The sequence below is a fragment of the Artibeus jamaicensis genome, unplaced genomic scaffold (assembly GCF_021234435.1).
Source record: "Artibeus jamaicensis isolate MK-2021 breed Jamaican fruit bat unplaced genomic scaffold, CSHL_Jam_final contig_554, whole genome shotgun sequence".
Lineage (NCBI taxonomy): Eukaryota > Metazoa > Chordata > Mammalia > Chiroptera > Phyllostomidae > Artibeus > Artibeus jamaicensis.
This window is the reverse complement of record NW_026521885.1, coordinates 1,391,194-1,405,846: the sequence shown is the minus strand read 5'-3', so window position 1 is coordinate 1,405,846 and position 14,653 is coordinate 1,391,194. Positions and strand designations below refer to the sequence as shown.

At 38.5% G+C, this 14,653-nt stretch overlaps 1 pseudogene; it reads left to right on the top strand.

Moving 5' to 3' along the window:
* The first annotated feature begins 4,967 nt into the window (after positions 1 to 4,967).
* Positions 4,968 to 5,102, top strand: LOC119040368 (uncharacterized; annotated as a pseudogene).
* The last annotated feature ends 9,551 nt before the right edge of the window (positions 5,103 to 14,653 follow it).

The following is a 14,653-nucleotide window of genomic DNA, read 5'->3' as shown; positions in this document are numbered from 1 at the left end:
ACAACTTGGAAGTGTTTGCTCTTTTGGTTCCTGTTAGAGGAAACTGAGGGTGGAACTGTGCCATCCATAGTCTCATTCCATAAGAAGGTGGGGCCTCCTGCTCTCAGAATGCCTTTAACACACTCCAAACCTTTGCAACAAGGGAGCTGGGCTCTACAAATCTGGAACATAAAGACTGCATTTCACAGTAGGACAGACATGTGTTTATTGACTTCTAATTATTCTGTTGTCACTTTTGGTAAAGTTTATAGACATAAAAATTGCAACAGAATTTTTAAGATATATGTTATTGCTATGGATTGAAAACACAAAACACACAAAAATAATTCCACTAGCAGTTGGAAATTATAATATTAAGTATTGTCATTTTTGTTATAGTAACTGAAGAACACAAAGATAATAAATACAACACTAAAGGTGGACATGAGGGTTCAGCAGAGCAAAAGCCTAGTTACAATTGCGAAAACCTCACTTCCCATTTAAACCACTCTTGCCTCCACACAGACTAAAAGCAAGTGTCTAAAGGCAGTGCACCTCACTCAGTAATGTATCTAAAGCAATGCACTCCACTCTATAATGTGTTAACAAATCCTATGGGTGTCTTGTTTAAATGCAGATTCCAACTGAGAGGGTCTGGGGCAGCCCCAAGATGCTACATTTTCAACAAGCTTCCAAGTGATACTGCTGACAGTGGTACCAGGCCACAGGTGGAATAGCTGAGACTAAACAAGGTGCCAAACCCTAGATGAGCCAGGCCAAGGAAGCTACCTGGTTCCTAATGGGAAGTGAACAAGTGGGTATGCCATCCTTGGACACCAGGTAAATAATGGTCATGATAATGATCACAGTATTGGTTTCAAAGTTGGAACTCTATGGGCCCAATCTATAGCACCTGCCTTCCATTATGGAGTTCTGGACTGAAGAGCAGACACCTCAGTCAGGTAGGGGGACATGGAAATAACAGTGCCACTGCTCGTAAAACCTGGATGAGAGCCCTTGGCTTGGGTGAGCAGTTACCATAGGCTTGCCAATTTCTTCCCTAATTGTGAAGATGAGTTCACCCAGGCACTGACACAGCTGGACAATCCCTGCTTTCTTCTGAGGGCCAGGTCCTTTTCTGTTTGGCAGATGGCAGATTATTAAAATTGCACTGCATCCTGAATGAGGGCTGGCCCCTAAATCAGAGAGGCAAAGGGGGCTTGCTCAGGAGATAAGACATTACATTTTAAAGGTGTTTTTATTTTCCCAAGATTATCTGCCTCCCAACTACATATACTTTCTCACCCCCCGCATGCACTAAATGGTAAGCTCAGGGTAGGCACTTAATCTGCCTTGTTCACCACAGTAGTTTCTGCTAGACTATCGCCTAATGCCTTGTAAATGCTCAAATACATTTGATGAATGAACAAAACTCCCATGCAATTCTTTAAAATAGATATTATTTTATCTCCATTTTTCTGATGAGGAAACAGGGGCACAAAGTGGGGAAGCAACATGCACAAACTTGTCTTCTCTCAGCCTCTGAACCAGTCACATTGCTCTTTCCTTATAGCTTTCCAATTGCCACCACCTGAAAATATGTGCTCAATAAATTAAGCTCGGCATGTATTTCTCCTTTCTTCCTTTCTAACAACAACCTAAATTTGGTTTATGCGTCCATTCCTTCCACATTCAGCGCATGTGCCTTGCGTGAACCTGATAGGTTTTAAGCACCTGAGAGACACTTGATTAGTCTGAGGTAATCCATCCCCCTCTGCCCTTAATTAGTTCGGAAATGGAAACAAGAAAGTAAAGAGAGTTCCTGTGCATTCTTTTGGCAAAATTTTCACCAGTGATGTTCTCCCTTCTTATGAAGGTAAGTAAAAAAGGAAGAGAGGTCATGTGACAATATAACTTGTCCTATAATCCAAGAGGAGCTGCATGGCATGAAGCCTATGTACAGAAGAGAGGAAAAAAATTGAGCCACTGATGATATCAGTAAGCCACTGGGTTAACCATTTCTAAAGCCCACCCTACCTCTGCATTATGTAATTAATTAGCTTGTGTGAACTAGCTTAATTGGATTATTCTTTTATTTGAAGTCAAATGCATAGTAAAGTTTATATACATACAGAGGGGAGGAAGATGGTGGGGAAGTGAATGGAAGTCACATGAACCTTCTCCCAGGGCCAATCTGGAATTACAACTCAGTTATGGAGAAACCACCCAGAACAAAGAACTGATCAATAGGAAGAGAGAAGTCTTATAACCTCAGACAGACAGAAGAATCAGCTTCAACACTACCTGTCTGGTAAGGAGTGTGGTAGAGACTCGAGATGGCTGGCCGGTCACCCACAGGGGACAGTGCTGAAGGGCTAATTAAGCTGCCAGTTGGATTTCCCTAAGAAGAATGGGGTCTAAACCCTAAGCTGGGATCCCCAACCTAGACCACTGAGACCAAAATTGCAGATAATAATCAGCAGTGAAAAGCTTCAAAGTTGCAGAGACAGGCAGCTGGAGACACAAGAGCCCTTTAATGGGCCAAGACACAAATTTTCATCTGCAGGCACTTGCCCTGGGTTCTGGCAAAAGAGGTCAGAGTGGGCTGGTGGTGCCTGAGGAGAGTCTGAGAGCAGGAGATTTGGAGAGAAAACTGAGAGAGTAGACACTGGGGTCCCCATGCTGAGTCATCACCCATTCAGCAGCAGTCATCATGCTCAGGCAGACCACTCCCTTCTGAGCAGCAGCAGCCTGAGGGGAAACAACAACCCCAACCCCAGGAGAGACTCTGCCCTGGCTCTGTAGTACTTAAGCCTAACTGCTGAGAACTGATTGACTAGATTAACAACTGAAGGAGATAGCCACAGACAGTAGACCCCTGGCAAAGTGGGGGAAGAGTGCACTAGAGATGCTTGAGGAGATACTGGGGACAGAGGCTTTGGGGAGGGAACTCAGAGGGTAGCCACCAGGATCCCAGTACTGAGCCAACCTCCATATGGCAGAAGCCATCCTGTTCAGGCAGACCAGTCCCCACCAAGCAGCAGTAGCCTGAAGGGATACAATAGCCCCCACCCCAGGAAGGATTAGACTCTGCTGCCCTACAGTGCTTAAACCTGACTGCTGAGTACAGAGTGACCAGATTAATGATTGAAGGAGACAGCCAGACAGTAGATCCCTGGAAGTCTCAAACTGGCTGCCTAAGGTCAGATGGGATCAACATCTGACATCACCAGAGGTGTACCCAGAAAGAAAAAAAAACAGTAGTAAATACAAGAGGCTACTGAGACAAAATCCACTGTGGTCTTCTCCATGATTTGTGATATTTTCTTTCCTACATAGCTTGTTAACATTCACTGCTTGTCCAGCAAGTTTGTACATATGAAGTCACTAAATTTTATAACAGTGTATTTCGATTCACATATTTTGCCCTTCCCTTCTCTTGGCCACTTTATCTTCCTTTTGGCTTGCATTATTTTCCTTTTTAAATATATTTTACTGATTATGCTGTTACAGTTGTTCTATTTCTCACCTTCACTCTCCTCCACCCTGCACAACCCCTCCCACCCACATTCCCCACCTTTAGTTCATGTCCATGTGTCATACTTATAAGTTCTTTCACTTCCACATTTCCCATACTATTCTTACCCTCCCCCCTTGTCTATTTTCTACCTACCATCTATGCTACTTATTCTCTGTAGCTTTTCCCCATCTCTCCCCCTCCCATTCCCCTGTTGATAACCCTCCATGTGATCTCCATTTCTGTGGTTCTGTTCCTGTTGTAGTTGATTGCTTAGTTTGTTTTTGTTTTTTTAGTTGTTGTTCAAGTACAGTTTTATTTTCATTTCAAATTTTGTTTTCTCTCTTGATACAACTTGTTTCCTTTACATACTCTTACTATTTCTCCCCTGTCCAGACACACAAAACCAATTTTCTTGTCAATGGTCATCTTACATCCTTTTCCCCTGCTCTCCCATATTCTCTCTACCTTTAGCAATCTTTGCTAGTTGTTTGTAGGTAGTGTAATTGTTGTTGCATTTATTTTTCAATTTTGTCCCTAGTGCTTCACTAATTTTGTATTTCAAATATCAAATATTACTAGTCCTCTCTCCTACTGTTTTTTCTTGGCCCAAATTTTTATTTTGGCTGTCTTAGCCTGTTTTCTTTTTCTTTTTTGTCTCTTTTCTATTTCTCTTTCATCCCACATTTTAATTTTTATTTATTCTCCTTTTTTTCTTTTTCTTTACATCCAAAAATTTAATTTTTCCCTATGTGAGTTTGATTTTTGTTCCTCACTCTTAATATTCCCTTTCCATCTATCATTTCAAAATCACTTCCCATTCTTCTAGACAACTCTTAAACTTGTCTTTGTTTCTTTTACCCTCTTATTCCCATACCACCTATGTTAATTTTAGCTTATTTGTTGTTTCTAGTACAGTGGTGGATCTTTCTTTCCAATTTGGATCCTATGATTTTATTAACAATTTATTATTTATTCTTCCTTTTTCTTTATCTCTCTTACTTTATTTTATTTTATATTATTTTAATTTCTGTTTAGACCAATACTATACACTTCCCTTCTCATTCTCCATTCCATATTCTTTATTCCCTTTTTTATTCATGATGTAACTTTTACTTTCTCTCTTTGCATTGCTCCAAAACCCAACTCTTTTTTTTAAGATTTTTTAATTTATTTATCTTTAGAGGGGAAGGGAAGGAGAGAGGGAGAGAAACATCAATGTATGGTTGCCTATCATGCATCCCCTGCTGGGAATTGGCCTGCAGGGAACCGGCCTGCAACCCCAGTATGTGCCCTGACTGGGAATCGAACTGTGATTGTCTGGTTCGCAGGCCCGCGCTCAATCCACTGAGCTATGCCAGCCAGCAAAGCCCAACTCTTATTAGTGTACCTCCCTCCACCATTTCAAAATTATTTTTCTTTCAGTAGCTCATCTCATATCCACTCTCCTTTTTATAATAGTCTTAATCTCATACTTTCTCAGCCTTTTGGATAAGATCAAGTATAGTATCTGTTCTTATCAGTTTAATATAATAGTCTTAATCTCTTTATAACTTATTAATACTGGTTAATTTGATGTTGATAGTGGGACTTGGGAGGACTTATTTTTATGGGTGTGGGTTTGTTTCCTGGGCTTTGTGATTTTCTTCTGGCAGCACCTGCACAACAGCACAAAAGATGTGGTGGGCAGAGTGGCTCTCAGTCAAACAGATGAAGGAAGGAGCCACGAAAGAAAGATCCAATAACAATTAAAATCCAAATACACCCAGACCAATATAAATGGTATGAAGGGCATCCCAAGAGCATCTAGTTCAGGTGATCAAGGAGACTGCACCACTGAACCTCATAGGCTGCCTACCATAGAAGTTCACACCACAAAGTCAGGGAGCCAAAACAGATCAATTTAAGAAGCAGAAGAAAGCAAGTAGAGTGTCACAAATAATGGAAAGACAAAGAAACAGACCAAATTGAAAGGGAAAGAGGAATCTCCATAAAGAATGCTAAATAAAATGGAGGCAAGTCAACAATCAGGTATTAAGTTCAAAACAAAAGTTGTAGGTAAGCTCTGTGAAATCACTGATAATTACCAAAAACTACAGGGAAACTGTGAGGAACTTATTACAAATAATATCAGACTAAAAAAAGGACATAGAAATAATTAATGAGGGCCAAGAGGAAACAAAGAATAAAATCTCTGAATTGAATAACACAGTAGAAAGAATCAATAGTAGACTAGATGAAGCAGAGAATCAGCAAGCTGGAGGATACTGTAGGAAAAAAAAACTCCCAGAAAAATCAAGAAAAGGAAAAAAGACTCAAAAAGAATAAAGAAGGGTTAAGGTAACTGCAGGACAACATGTAAGATAATAATATCTGTATACTAGGGATACCAGAAGGAGAAGAAGAGGAGCAAGGAATAGAAAACCTGTTTGAAAAAGTAATGATGGAAACCACCCTAATTTTATGAAAGAAAAAGCTACACAAGTCCAGGAAAAACAGAGGGTCCCAAATCAAGAGGAAACCAAATAAGACCACCCCAAGACACATAATTACTAAAATGGCAAAATACAAAGGCTAAGAGAGAATCTTAAGGGTAGCGAGAAAGAAACATGAAGTAACATACAAGCAAGCCCCAATAAGGCTAGCATCTGACTTCTCAACTGAAACACTACCAATCAGAAGGGAATGGAAAGAAATACCCCAAGTAATGAAAAGCAAAGGCCTGAAACCAAGACTACTCTATCCCTCTATCCAGAAAGGCTCTCAATTAAAATAGAAGGCTAAATAAGGAGCAGTTTAGATGAAGAAAGCTAAAAGAATACACTTGTGCCAAACCAGCACTGCTTGATATGCTAAAGGGACTTCTTAATGAAGAAAAAGAAAAACAGTGAGAGAGAGAGGAACAAAGGTACAAACGAAGTAAAATGGCAATAAGTACCTACCAATAATAATCTTAAATGTAAATGGATTAAATGCTCCAGTCAAAAGGCACAGGGTAGCTGAATAAATAGGAAAACAAGACCCACATATATGCTGCCTACAAGAGACCCACCTCAGAACAAAAGACCTACACAGACTAAAAATGAAAGTATGGAAAAAATATTTCAAGCAAACAGATAGGAAAAAAAAGCCAGAGTAGCAATACTTATATCCAACAAAATAGACTTCAAAAAAAAGACCATAAAAAGAGACACAGAAGGACACTTCATAACACTCAAGGTGAGATCCATCAAGAAGACATAAATATTATAAACTGATATGCACCCAACAGAGGAGCACCTAAATATGTTTGGAAGTTCTTGGAGGACTTCAAGAAAGATATAGGCAGCAACATAATCATAGTAGATGATTGGAACACCCACTGTCAACAATGGATAGATCTTCCAAACAAAATATCAACAAGGATATTGTGGAACAGAATGACACATTAGCTCAAATGGGCCTAACCTTTCATCCCAAAGAAGCAAAATACACATTCATTTCAAATGCACATAGAACATTTTTAAAAACAGACCACATGATAGGACACAAAACAAGCCTCAACAAATTCAAGAAAATTGTAATCATATCAACCATTTTCATGGACCATAAGGGCCTGAAATTAGATACCAACCTCAGAGAAAAAACTCAAAGCAGTCAAATTCATGAAAACTTAAATAGCTGCTATTAAACAATAAATGGGTTAATAATGAGATCAATAAAAAAATTTAAAAGTTACTGGTAACAAGTGAAGATCAACACACAATAGTGCAAAACTTATGGGACACTAGGAAGGCAGTCCTGAAAGGGAAGTTCATAGCAATACAGGAACTCCTAAAAAACATACAAAACATTTCAGATAAACAAACTAACCCTACATCTCCAAGAACTGGAGGAACCACAATAAGCAAAGCCCATGGCTAGTAGAAGAAAGAAAATAATCAAGATCAGAGCAGAATTAAATGACACAGAGACTAAAAGAACAATTCAAAGATCGATAAATACAGGAGCTGGTTCTTTGAAAACATAAACAAAATCAACAAGCTTTTAAGCATACCCATCAAGAAAAAAAGGGGGAAGAACAAATCAATAAAATCAGATATGAAAGAGTGGAGATTACAACTGATACCACAGAAATACAAAGGACTCTAAGAAATTACTATGAAGAAATACATGCCAAAAAATTGGAAACCTGGGTGAAATGGACAAATTTCTAGAGACACACAATGTTCCAAAACTGCATAAAGAAGAAGCAGAAAATATGAGCAGACAAATAACAGCCTATGCAACTGAGGCAGTAATAATAATAATAATAAAAAAAACTGGAAAGCAAAAGCCCTGGACCGGATGGGGTCACAGGAGAACTGTACAAAACTTTTAATGAAGAATAACTTCCTTTCCTTCATAAATTATTCCAAAAAAATCCAAGAAGGAAAATTCCCAAACTATTTTTTGAAGCCAGCATTATCCTAACCCCAAAACCAGATAAAGACACAACAAAGAAAGAAAAGTACAGGCCAATATTGCCAAAGAATATAGATGCTAAAATCCTCAACAAAATATTGGCAAACAGCATCCAGCAATATATTAAAAAGAGCACACACCATGATCAAGTAGGATTCATCCCAGGGATGTAAGAATGGTACAATATTCACAAATCAATAAATGTAACACATCACACAAACCAAAAGATACACACAAAACCACATGATAATATCAATAGATGTGAGAAAAGCATTTGATAAGCTGTATCACCCATTTATGATAAAAAACAGTCAGCAAAGTGGGAGTAGAGGGAGCATTCCTCAACACCACAAAGGCCATATACAAGAAACCTACTTCCAACTTCATACTCAACAGGCAAAAACTAAAAACTTTCTCAGCAAGATCAGGGACAAGACAAAGATTTCTGCTTTCCTCACTTCTATTCAACATAGAATTAGAAGTCCTAGCCTCAGTGATCAGACAAGAGAAAGAAATAAAAGGTATCCAAATTGGAAAGGAGGAAGCAAAACTGTCATTGTTTGCAGATGACACAATACTGTACATAGAAAATCCTATAGACCCCATGGGGAAAAAAAAACTACTTGACATAAGTGAATTTGGCAAAACAATGGAATACAAAGTCAATATTCAGAAATTGAAGGCATTTTTACACCACCAATGAAATGGGAAAGAAATCCCATTTTCTATAGCATCCAAAAAGATAAAATACCTAGGAATAAACTTAACCAAGGAGGTAAAAGACCCGTACTCAGAATACAACACAACACTGAAGAAAGAAATTAAGGAAGACAAAAACACATGGAAGCATATACTGTGTTCATGGACTGGAAGAATTGTCATCAAAATATCCATATTACACAAAGCAATTTATAGATTCAATGCAATCCTTATTAATGTACCAATGATATATTTCACAGATATAGAATGAACATTTCAAAAATTTACATGAAACCACAAAGAACACCAAATATCTGCAAAATTTTTGAGAAAGAAGAACAAAATATGAGGGATCACAATACCTGACATCTATCTATATTACAAGACCACAGTAATCAAAACAGTCTGGTAGTGGTGTAAGAACAGGCACATAAGACAATGGAACAGAATAGAGAGCCCCGAAATAAACTAAACTTTCTATGGTGAATTAATATTCAACAAATTGAGTAGATGCATAAAATAAAGTAAGAATAGCCTCTTCAACAAATGGTGTTGGGAGATCTGGAAAACAGATGCAAAAAAAAAAGTGAAACTCAACCACCAATTGACACCATACAAAAAAAAATAAACTTAAGGTGAATAAAAAGACTTAAGTATAAGCCATGATATTATAAAATTCCTGAAGGAGAACATGCACAGGAAAATCTCAGATATTCCATACAGCCATATTTTCACTGATATGACCCCTAGAGCAATGGACATGAAAGAATAAAAAATGGGACTTCATCAAAATAAAAAGCTTCTGCACAGCTATAAGAAAACAGCATTAAAATGAAAACAGAACCAACCATATGGGAAAATATATTTGCCAATGATCAAACAAGTGTTTGATCTCTAAAATATATAAAGAATTCACACAACTTCACTCTAGGAGGACAAACAACTCAGTTAAAAAATGGGCAAAGGACTTGAACAAACATTTCTCCAATGAGGATATACAGCGTGCCCATAGGTATATAAAAGGATTTTCAACATCACTAGCCATCAGAGAGATGCAAACTAAAACCACAATGAGATACCACTTTGCACCAATCACAATGGCCATCATAAACAAATCAACAAACAACTAGTGCTGGTGAGGTTGTGGAGAAAAGGGCACCCTAGTATGCCTTTGGTGGAAGTGCAGACAGGTGCAGCCACTGTGAAAAACAGTATGAAATTTCCTCAGAGAACTAAAAATCAAACTGCCTTTTGATTTTCCACCCCCTTAGTTTTTGTCCATGTGTCCTCTATACTTGTTCCTGTAAACTTTTCCCCTTTTCCCCTGAAATTCCCTCCCCCCTCCAGTAAATCTTACTGAGACTTAGAACTTGGGATAAAGGGGATGTGTTGAAAGGTAATTTACAACTGTATAGATAGTGAAAGAACTCCCGAGGGATTTATCATCAGAGGTATGTGTTATTTCATTTCTAGATTTAAAACTGTGGGCAATTGGCTTGTCTCCCCCCAAGTGAGATTTATTTACATTCCAAAAGGTTATAGTAAGAACACCAGATTCTTCCCAAGAAAGGATTTTCTCCCTCCTTTCAACATGGACAGCACACTCTTCTGTATAACTGCCCAGATTTACATCTTCTGCATTCCTTATAGGCAACATAAATTTAGTTTTATAGGGTGACAGCAAACTCTCATCTTGTCATCCCAAGTATAAGAAATTGGGTCACAGGAAAACTGCAAAGTTATTTACTTGAGATTAAGTAATGATTAATCTACTCTGCCCCAGAAATTTTGTATGGAATTCAGGATAATATTAATAAATAGGGATTTTAAAAACTGAGTTTGTAAACTCTGGACCTTCTTCACCTCTCATTTAATAGTTACAGTGAGTATAAATAAATCATATGTTTGTGTACCAATATTGCATCACTTCATGTGTTTTACCAATTGCTTTGCTACAAAGCAAAGCAATTGGAAATTCCAGAGAGGAAATTCCAGAGATGGAAGACAAAAGATAAAGGATATATCATTCTCCTCCTAGCTTTTGTGGATTGCCTTGCATAAATAACAATTGCGGCACCTTTCTCTTTTGATCACTTAACATGTTCCTGATTGACACTGAGGATAACCATGCTTACCCAAAGTCAGAATGTGTACAGTGACCAAGAGACAGTGCAGCAAAAAATGAGAGAGCATATTGAAGAGAAGAAAAAAGACCAAACTGCATTGGTCAGGTTAGCCTCTGTTATGTATGCTATGGTAGTAAAGTACCTGCAACCACGGAGCATAACCCAACAAAGGTTTATTTCCTTTTCAAACTATGTGTCCATTGCAGGTCAACAAAACACTTTTTCATTATACTCATTCAGGAATGCATGGTGGTGGAGGGTTCATCATAGTACCTAATTACATGATCACACATTGGCTCTTAAACTTTGTCTTTGGGTGAAATATATAACCTTGGTTCACATTTCTTGCACAAAGCAAATCACATGGCAACACCTAAATTCAAAGAGTAGAGAAGTGTAATCCTATAACAGAGTGAAATGCTCATTCTCTCTACCTTAATTCTAGCCTGTATTTCTTCCACGGCCTTCAATCTAATAGCTCCTATCTCATATATGTTAATTAGCTGGAGGAATTCTGCTTGAGGCTTGAGCAGCCTCTTATCAGAGGGCACCTTTAAGATCACAAGAGTCTCCATAATCAGACTCATATTAGAGGGGATCAAAAAACGTATTGGGAACAAAAGGATTTAGAAATCCTGTGCTCTTCCTCGGAGCCTTCTTCAGGTGCTTAGCTGTCTATGGCCCTCACCAAATTCTTGCCTTGCCCCTCCTCCTACGCCTTGACATAAAAGATGCCTGAATTCCAAACTCCCTTAAAAGGGATTTGTGGAAGCCATAAGGTACCCCCATCTTCTCTAGCTAGGTTTTCTCAATAATAAACCTTTCCTGACTCCAAACTCTGACATATTTAATATTGGCCTTTATTTGAAGCATGGAAGGTTTGTACCAGAAAGACCAGGTGAAACAAAGCTTTTTCCAACCCAAGGCTACCTCAGTTAAGACTGTTGTATGAAAAAGACATTAATGACTATTTTCCTTAAGTCATATGTTTCAGATTATCTTTGTTATAGGAACTTGGTTTTACCATAGTTACATGGTAGAGCGACAGATAATAGATATTTAGATATACATGAATAGGAGGAGCTTTGTAAAAAACTACACAAAATATACCCTTTTTAAATGTTCATGAAACATTTGCAAAAGTTGATGATGTGTGAGGGCACAAAAAATTCCTCAATTTCCCCAAATGTAAACATAGAAGCCATATTTCTGCACCATAATGGACAGCAAAAATGTTATTAAAGTAGATGGATGGGTTACAGATAAGGAATATATTGATGATTGATAAAAGGATAGGTGGGTAGATAAGTAGATTGACAACACCACTATCTTTTAAAATAACTTATGAGTAAAGAGGAAATAAAATATCTGAATATGTGAATATGGAAGATGATAATATCATGATATATGAATACTTTGGGATGTTTGTAACTAACAACATTCAGAGAAAATATAGTTTTAAATACATTCATTAGAAATTATTTATAGTGTATGAAACACTGAAATTTAGTAAATTAAATATTTAACTGAAGAAACTAGATAAAGAATAATACTAACCAAAAATATGGGACAAAGGAAACAATCAAAATATCAGACACTAATAAAACAATAAACACAAACAATGAAAATAAACTTGATAATAAACACAAACATCAAGGTAGTTCTTTAAAATAATAGCATAAGCCTCTGGCAAGTCTTGAGAAATAAAACCCAAATAGACATGAAAAAGAAAAAGTGGCATACAGCAATGTACTAGAAAATTTAAATGTTAAGACAACCACATCAAAATTACAACTAAAATACAGAACAACCATCACTCAGAGCCATCAGATCAAGTTAAATGGAAGTCTGACAACTACAGAATTAAAGAAACCACATCCATTCAGATTGGTAAGAGGGGTGGAGACATAGAACAGGCTAGTACTGAATAAGATTCAGGAGGGATATTTCAGGAGTGAGGAGTCCCAGTCCCACATCAGGCCCCCAAGCCTAGAGTTCCAGTGCCAGGAATGTAAGTCCCCATAAATTTTGGTTGCAAAAACCAGCAGTGATTGACTCAGTGGAAGAAACTTTTGGAGTCCCAAACAGTTCCCCCTAAAGAACCCACACACGGACTTACTCAGACTCACTCCTGAGCTGTAGCACCTGGGAAGCAGCTTGAATGGCAGCAGAGACATACAGGGAGAAACTAAAGAGTGAAATCAAGCCAGGAGCTGGGAGACAGCTTTCTCCCAAACAGAAAGGCAGGCACAGGCCATTGTCACATTTCTGATCCTCCCCTCACAGAGCCAGTAGGTGGGTGCCATATGTGAGACTCCATCAACCTGGCTAATACTGTTTGTCCTGCCCTGGAGATCCCCTGAGACTCCATCCCACCCAAATTATAGGCCTACCCAAGCTGTTAACCATGACTTTTTCATTTGAATGGCTGTTCTTCATTTATTCTTCACAACTTCTTAAAGCTTATCAAACAAGCAACAGCTGACCTCCAGCCCCTGTACCACCTGATAAGTGGCACCAGGCCTGGCACTAGCAGCAGCCAGCCTAGATTCACGACTTGGCTTCACCTGGGAATCTCTAAGCTCAGCACAAGTAGTAGCCATCTCAGATTGCTTTATAGCTCATGCATGATGGCCTTGGGCAGAACACAGGTGGGAGCTGACCTTGGCCTGAACCACCTTGGAAACCCCAAGTCTATACACCCAGTGGACAGCTACAGACCACTTTGAAGCACCACCACCCTGCCCCTGCACAGCTGATCCTCCACAGAGGGCAGAGCTTGGTGGTCAGTGGTCATAACCAGTCGTTGCAGCTCACTGGCCTGGACAAATCCCTCCCATTAAACTGCCAACAGCTATCAAACTTCAAATACAAGAGGAGGGTGTACTCAGCCCACATGGATGGCACACCTTGAGTAACCAGGTTGGGTGATAAGGGAGACTGTGCCACTGGACCCTGCAGGACACCTACTACATTAGACCACACTACAAAGACAGGGAGTCATGAAAGTTTTACGTAATACATAGATACAAACACAGGGAGGCTGCCAAAATGAGGCGACAATGAAAAGTGGCCCAAATGAAAGAACAGATCAAACTCCACAAAAAGAACAAAACAAAATGGAGACAATCAACCTATCAGATGCAGAGTTCAAAATGCTGGTTATAAGGATGCTGAAGGAACTCAGTGAGGACCTCAGCTGCATAAAACAGATCTAGTAAGAAACGAAGGATATATTAATTGGAATTTAAAAAACAATTTACAAGGAAACAATAGAGTGGATGAAGCTGAGAATTAAATCAATAATTTGGAATATGAGCAAGCAAAAAACAACCAGTCAGAGCAAAAACAAGAAGAAAGAATCCAAGAAAATGAAGAAAGTGTAAATAGCCTCTGAGACAACTTCAGGAGGTCCAACATCACGTTATAGGGATTCCAGAAGAGGGCAAAGAGAAAGAAAATCAAAATCTATTTGAAAAATCAATGAAAAAAAACTTCTTTAATTTGGTGAAGGAAATACACATGCAAGTCCAGGAAGCACAGAGAGTTCCAAACAAGGTGGATGCAAAGAACCCTACTCTAAAACACATCATAATTAAAATGCTAAAGGTTAAAAATAAAGACAGAATCTTAAAGCAGCAGAGAAAAGCAGTTAATCACCTACGGGGGAGTTCCTGTAAGACTATGGGCTGATTTCTCAAAAGAATATTTGCAGGCTAGAAGGGATTGGCAAGAAATATTCAAAGTCGTGAAAAGCAGGGATGTGCAGCCAAGATTGCTCTACCCAGCAAAGATATCATTTAGAATTGAAGGGCAAACAAAAAGCTTCACAGACAAGAAAAATCTAAAGGAGTTCATCATTACCAAATCATTATTATATGAAATGTTG